This window comes from Lampetra fluviatilis, chromosome 5, assembly GCF_964198595.1.
Source record: "Lampetra fluviatilis chromosome 5, kcLamFluv1.1, whole genome shotgun sequence".
In the NCBI taxonomy this organism is placed as follows: Eukaryota; Metazoa; Chordata; class Hyperoartia; order Petromyzontiformes; family Petromyzontidae; genus Lampetra; species Lampetra fluviatilis.
Genome location: NC_136279.1, coordinates 23928071 through 23935683, shown reverse-complemented (window position 1 = coordinate 23935683; position 7613 = coordinate 23928071). Strand labels below are relative to the sequence as shown.

At 47.2% G+C, this 7613-nt stretch overlaps 1 protein-coding gene across 3 annotated transcripts in view; it reads right to left on the bottom strand.

Annotated features, from left to right (window-relative positions):
- The window catches only part of LOC144932790 (protein tweety homolog 1-like), a 125269-nt gene that overhangs the window by 13101 nt on the left and 104555 nt on the right, over positions 1-7613 (bottom strand). The window lies entirely within an intron of this gene.

Below are 7613 nucleotides of genomic sequence, written 5' to 3'. Positions count from 1 at the left end.
ATAAAACGATTAAAAAACGATTAAAGTAGATTTGTAATCCTTCACCATCCAAGCACCCTCAGGGATGGCGATGTGTCGTGAGTGGAGCACACACAGAATGGAAACGCGAATGTTGACAAGCGACAACAAATGGGCCAACACCTCCACGAATGTTTCCAGACGCCAACTTCAGATGAAACGTAAAAGGAAAATAAACAAACACCAAAAGTACATCTACTACAGCACATGGGAAGAGTATTTATGTATAGACCTTTTGCAATGTTGGACTTTCAAAGAACAATCTTCCTCCGTCACTGCGAACACGAGCCTCCTCTCGGAGGGCTCCCGTGCGAAGCGGAGATTTATTCAACTTGGCGAACCTGCCTACGATGGAAGCCCTCACGCGCTTGAGTCTCGGCAAATCATTAACATACAGGACTCTGTCATACTTGATGAAAAGTGCAAACAGCGTTCGTAAATTCTCAGGTTTTTTCGGTAAAGTCACGTAGGTAAAACATCAAAATTAATGAAAATAAAATAAAATAAAAACAAAAATCACGACGTTTCGGAGGCAACACAAGTCTCCGTCATCAGGTGGGACCGTCACAGCCAGATTAGCTGCATCAAGTGAGGCAATGATTCAAGATGTAATCCCTTAAAAGCGAGTTGAGGGATTACATCTTGAATCATTGCCTCACTTGATGCAGCTAATCTGGCTGTGACGGTCCCACCTGATGACGGAGACTTGTGTTGCCTCCGAAACGTCGTGATTTTTGTTTTTATTTTATTTTCATTAATTTTGATGTTTTACCTACGTGACTTTACCGAAAAAACCTAAGAATATGATTCCTTGCAGTCACGAAAGCTTCAAATCTAGAATTAGCGTTCGTAAAAGCCAAAGGTCAAATTGATTGAAAAAAGAGGGCAGATTATCAACGTTGCCGAGTGCACAAAGCTTGTGCAGAACGCGTGACAATGATAGATGGGTCGATGCAACGCAGTCTCCTCATGCTTTATTGACAGTCAAAATTGCAGGAAATCTCTTTAAGGCTATGCTTTGCAGTTTCTCTTTGTGTAAATGTTTCAATGACTCCTGTGTTATGAAACTACAAGCTACACTGTGATCACTTCAATGTAAATGTATATGTATGTCATTACGTTTCATTTGAGGCAGTTTAATCGCCGTGACTGGAAGAGCGAATCCTTTAAGAGCACGAATTCAAGATGTTGAGGAATGAGATTTCCAAGCGTGATATCTGCTCGATTGTCACCCGTTAATAATCTTAAAATGTTGATGGAACAATAGAACAAGACATAATTTCATCAGAAAGTAATTTGAACGTGCGTTTTCTTTGCTTTTTTAACAATGAACTATCGCTAAACGGTCACAGTCGTTCTAGATTTGAAGTTCTTTCGGTAAAGTCACGTAGGTATAAAATAAAACAAATCACGACGTTTCGGGCGCAACACAAGTGTCCGCCATCAGGTGGGACAACCACAGCAAGAAACAATTGCTGAAGTGGGCAAAGGGCTGCCGTGACAAGAGGCTTTATAGATAAGAGAGGGGGGAGGAGCCAGGGAGGAGATATATAGAGGGGGGTGTGGGGAAGGGGGAGTGGAGCGCTGCGAGAGCGTTCTCGATCTCTCCTCCCTTGCTCCTCCCCCCTTTCTTACCTATATAGCCTCTTGTCACAGCAGCCCTTTTGCCCACTCCAGCAATTGTTTCTTGCTGTGGTTATCCCACCTGATGGTGGACGCTTGTGTTGCGCCCGAAACGTCGTAATTTGTTTTATTTTATACCTACGTGACTTTACCGAAAGAACAAAAGAGTATGGTCAAACTCATATTTGCTTTGTGACTTAAGGCGACTGGACTCTCTACTCTCATAGCTCCGACGATGGACCAGGCAGCTTTAGATGACGACTACATCGTTGTTCATCGCCAACGATTCTCATTCCACTTGCTGGATGAACATCTTGCCCTGCTGCCATCACGGTGCACGGTCGCTGGCACGTGCCAATCAGCCGGTCTGATGACACTGTGTAACAAATACAAATAATTTGTTCCTGGGTACTAAGTGTTATTTCCTAATTGCTTATGCCTCAAAAGTATATAAAATGGCTATTATTCCCCACAAACTTTGCTTTTGTGACCAGGACAGTGATATTTTGAAATTGACCTATTGTCAATGAGAAAACGTGTGCATTTGTGTCTTTCGTTCACATAAAGTCGTGGTCACAAAAGCAAAGGTTGTGGGGAATAATAGCCATTTTAGAAGCTTTTTAGGCTTAAGCAATTTGAAAAATAACAACTACTACCCAGTAACAAAAAATGGTGTTACAGAGTGTTATGCCTCTAGCGTGGGGCAGGTTGATGCGCAGGCCCCGTTCTGTATCGATGCGGAGGCTGAGTGCTGCGGGAGTGGGTGCCATGAATGTCTGACACGCTGTCAGCAGTGCCCGGCCTTCGCCGATGTGCCTCGCGTTGTGGCTACTCCTCCGCCGGAGTCCTGGGTAACCACCCATGCCCTGCCGTGCGACACCGGGCCGTGCATGCCCGTCGACTTGCAGCGCTGCTGAGCTGCACCGCTCCAACTGCTGGCGGAGTTTTATAGACGCGTGGCGTACACGTTGCTGCAGCAAGCGTTGCTCAGAATCTGTGAGATGTTGTGCACGAGGCTCCCACGTGTTCCGGCATCACGCACTTCACTGCACAGGAGCAGAGCCGTCGTGAGTGAGCGCAGCACTGAGAGATGTCCCGAAAGAGCCCTGCTGGGAGCCTGGGACGATCAAGTGGACATCTGTAAAAACGAGCTTAATAGCTCATCAGATTCCTCCGTTATTAATACATATTCTGATTCTGATCTTGCTGCATAAGAGCTATATTTATTTATTATTAATTTAGGAACTGAATTATGTTGTAATTGCCCTGGAATACAAAATACATTTCCACTAAGCGAAATAATTTTCGTACCAAGTAACATCAACATATTGATGATGTAATGTTCGGCACGGTAACTGAATCGCCGTAAGAAGAACAAGACAAAGGTATGCTTGCTTGGCAAAGAGGTATTAATCTTAATTATCTTCATGACAAATATCAGAATGCTAGCCTTTTGCCCGTCCAAGGACGGGTGTATTTCAGTAAATCTGAAACTTGCAAGCGGAAACCAGACCGTGATATCCATTGCATCAATGCGTGTGCAATTTGTAAGGGCGCGGTGACACAGGCTTATTTCATTTCAAGGTTATAATCCCTTGTTCATCACGACGTCCTTTTTACTTTGATGTCTCAACAGCGTTACGGAGATCGCGTGACGTGAGGGTTCTGCCTTTGTAGTGAGGGTTGTAAGCTGACGCCGAGGAGGGGGGAGGAGGCGCCTCGGCCTCCCCATGTGGAGTGACGTCACCCGCTAATTATTATGAATGGAGGGGGGTGTCCATTTGGAAGACTTCACCTCTTCATGATTATTAATGAGGGGGGCTGTTCGATGTGGAGTGACGTCACCTGCTCATGATTATTGAGGGAGTGCTACATGTGGAGTGACGTTACGCGCGGGACAGGCATTCTTGGCTCATATACAGTAGTAGTAAATATACCTCAAGGGATCACTCTACAGCACAGACACTACGGGATGGGTGGAGGAGGGGATGATGGCCCTCACCCCACCCCCAACCCACCCCCCACCCATTCCACACCCCCCACCCACTCCCCACTCCCCACCCACCCACTCCCCACTCCCCACCCACTCGCCATCCACCCCCTCCCCACCCACTCGCCACCCACTCGCCACCCACCCCCCACCCACTCCCCACCCACTCGCCACCCACTCCCCACCCACTCCACACCCCCCACCCACTCCCCACTCGCCACCCACTACCCACTCCCCACCCCGCCACCCCCCACCCACTCCACACCCCCCACCCACTCCCCACTCGCCACCCACTACCCACACCCCACCCCGCCACCTCCCACCCACTCCCCACCCACTCCACACCCCCCATCCACTCCACACTCCCCACCCACTACCCACTCCCCACCCCCCACCCACTCCCCACCCACTCCACACCCCCCACCCACTCCACACTCCCCACCCACTACCCACTCCCCACCCCGCCACCTCCCACCCACTCCCCCTGCCTGTAGCCACAAAGAATTTCGTGGCAAGAGGGAAAAGTGATGAATGTCAGGTCCATGTCGTGGAAATTATCGTGGAAATTAGCGGTGGAATGATTTACCTCCTCCGGCTACCGACAGGCGATTCAGGACACACGACGGCTTGTGGATCAGATCTTATTTATTCACGATGTACTTACAAAAAAAATCAGCAGACTACCTGCTGGATCTCCGCTCTGTTTCGAAGAACAAATGTGACCTAAGGTCTTCGCTCATTTACCAGCTTCACATTCCTTATTGCCGTACAAATACTGGAGGAAGGTCCTTGGCTGGTGATGCCCCCAGGGTCTGGAATGCTCTCGCCAATAAACTGCAACTTGGATCACTACCTGTGAGATCTTCACTCAAAACTGCTCTTGAGGAGCTGTACACCCCCCGCTGCCACTGCTATGCAGAGTGGCCTGAAATCAAATGCACCTCTCTGGATGTCCGCTGCAAAGTATGATCTTGAGTTTCGATTACAGTGTGCTGATCTTTAAAGGTGCATTGAAAATTTGTGATACTCCTGCTGATACTCCAGCTGTTATGGAGTGACTCGTGCTGCAGCGATGGCTGCAAAGTTTGGTCGTACATGTTATGTTTCTCGTTTATTGTTAAATTTGAATCACAGTTCCTATGATCACTGTTACATTGTTTTTATAGCTTTATTTTGGTGATTTTCAAAAACGTATAGTTAAGCCATGTTTGTTTGTTGAAGTAATCCCTCTTTCCCTAATCTCCCCCATTAACACAACTGGCGTGCTTACGTCCGTGGATGGAATTCCTTTCCAGCTCAGACCCCGCTTGCTTGCCCATCGCCACGTATATAATAACCTCTTGTTGTAACTGCTCTCTCGCTGGTTCAGCAGTTCCACTGCTGGATTATATTTTTTCCGCCGGAGAACGACCGCTTGTGTTGCGATCGAAACGTCGTGATTTATTTTATTTTATACCTACGTGACTGTACCGAAAGAACCAAAGAGTTCAGAGTTAGCCTGATAACTTTATCTAAATTGTCTTATGGTTGTTATTGTTCGACTTGCATCCCACTGGGATTTTTGCACACAGCGTTAATGTACGGTGCTTTTTTCTGCAAGATTTTGCTGTTTTTTTCCTGGATGTTTCTGTTGAGCGTCGTCACTTTAAGATGTTCTTTGTTCATGTTTGTATTTGTTGCGTTTGCACCCGAGCCAAGAACCTCATGGCTCACATGGCTACGCCTAATAAATGAAACTGAAAAAAACGTAATTTACGAGACTCGCTTCTTGCTCTAACATGAATGAGCGCGGCCTCTAGTGGATGCAGGCGGTTACACGAACCCATGACGCAGAGCAAGTACGAATCGTCTCACTACTTTCCAAAACATTTGGTTGCGTGCATCATTCAGCTTAAACGTCCACATGAATCAGTTCATCGCTGATCCCTGAATCCTGACCCATGAGCAAGCAACAATTATGGATGTAACTTTAAAATGTTGGAGATATGGACATCTGCGTGACTTAATGAATCAACTACTGTAGCTCACGTTTGGCTGAGCCACGCTGTATGCTACCAGTGTAGACAACAAAGGTTCGTCTGTTGCCAATTAGCTGCTGTGAGGTTATAATGCACATACCCATGTATAAACTGCTCATCAGAAAACAAACTTTAAAGTGTAGCTCTCTTCAGGGCCCCACTCTGATCTCCCTGGCGTCTCTCTGTCTGGTGGAGCACGGCTATTGTTGTAAACGTCACCCTTTAAATATTTGTCCTTTCACGGCGACGGTCTTATTGACGCAAATGTAGCAGCAGTGTCACCAAATAATTCGTTTCGTGTAGTCAAGAGGACATTTTTAACGGGTACTACCATCTGACAAAACACTGCCCAGACGTGCATGTTGCAGCTCGTATACAGGCACTGACTTTAAAGGTTTAAACTAAAACAAATAATTATATAATTGGTGCTTGCACTTGGAAATGTGCAACGTGTAAATCTTGTCTCTGTTTGTATAGTACTCATTGAGTATTTCACACCGTGAGATAATGATCTTAGATTTTGTCTGTATTACAGTAAACACATTGGAAAGTTTAAAACCAACAAAAGTCGAATGGTGTCCAGCAAGGCCCTATTATTCACGGGCATATAAATGTACGTTTTACACGTGACAGTAAATTGTCACTTATTATAAAATAACCACAGACAATTAGATATAATCAAAATTATATTTTTCCAGAGTATGCATGCTCATAGACTGACATTAAAAATATATATATCTGCATATGGATGTTGAACTTGATGATGCTTATCAATTAAAGTTGTAACTGCTCCCGTGAACTTCTATCATTGATTCTTCCCCCCCTTGATTTGAGCTTTCGTGACTGCAAGAATTCATACTCATAGGTTTTTTCGGTAAAGTCACGTAGGTAAAAGTAAATAAATAAAATACTATAAATAGTTACAGAAATAAAATAATAAATCACGACGTTTCGGAGGCAACACAAGCTTCCTTAATCAGGTGTGAAAGGCACAGCAAAATAACTGTAGTGAGAGTTATCTGTGATGGGACATTATTATATAGGGTCAGAGGAGGGGGGAGGAGCCAAGGAGGACGGGTGCAGGGTGGGGGGGGTTTGGGGTGTGGGTGGAGCCAGGTAGGTGAAGGTGATCCTAGAGGACGGGTGCAACGGATGGTGGAGGGAGGACGAGGTACAGAATGGGGGGGGGGAACCTAAGAGTATACTTCCCCCCCTTGTTGAGGACTCGGCCTATCAGTCTGACTGTTTCATCTCTCATCCACACTGTTCAACCACACTCCAGCTCCCAACAATACAGTACATTCACTTACCCACGCACCCACCCACAAATTCACCACGCAACCACTCACTCACCCAGCCACCCACTCTCACCCACCCACTCACTTACTCACCCACTCACTTACTCACCCGCTCACTCACTCACCAGCCCACTCACCCGCCCACCCACCCACTTCGCCCACCCACCCACCCACTCACCCACTCACCCACCCACCCACTCACTCACCCACCCACTCACTCACTCACCAACCCACCCTCTCACTCACTCACCAACCCACTCACTCACCCATCCACTCACTCACTCACCCAACCATCCACTCACTCATCCACCCACCCCCACCCACCCACTCACTCACCCACCTACCCACTCACCCACCCACTCACTCACCCATCCACCCACCCACTCACTCACTCACCCACCCACTCACCCACTCACTCACCTACTCACTCACTCACTCACCCATTCACTCACCCACTCACCCACTCACTCACCCACCCACTCACTCACTCACCCACTCACTCACTCACTCACCCACTCACTCACCCACTCACTCACTCACCCATTCACTCACCCACTCACCCACCCACTCACCCACCCACTCACCCACTCACCCACCCACTCACTCACCACTCACTCACCCACTCACTCACTCACCCACTCACTCACTCACCCACTCACCCACTCA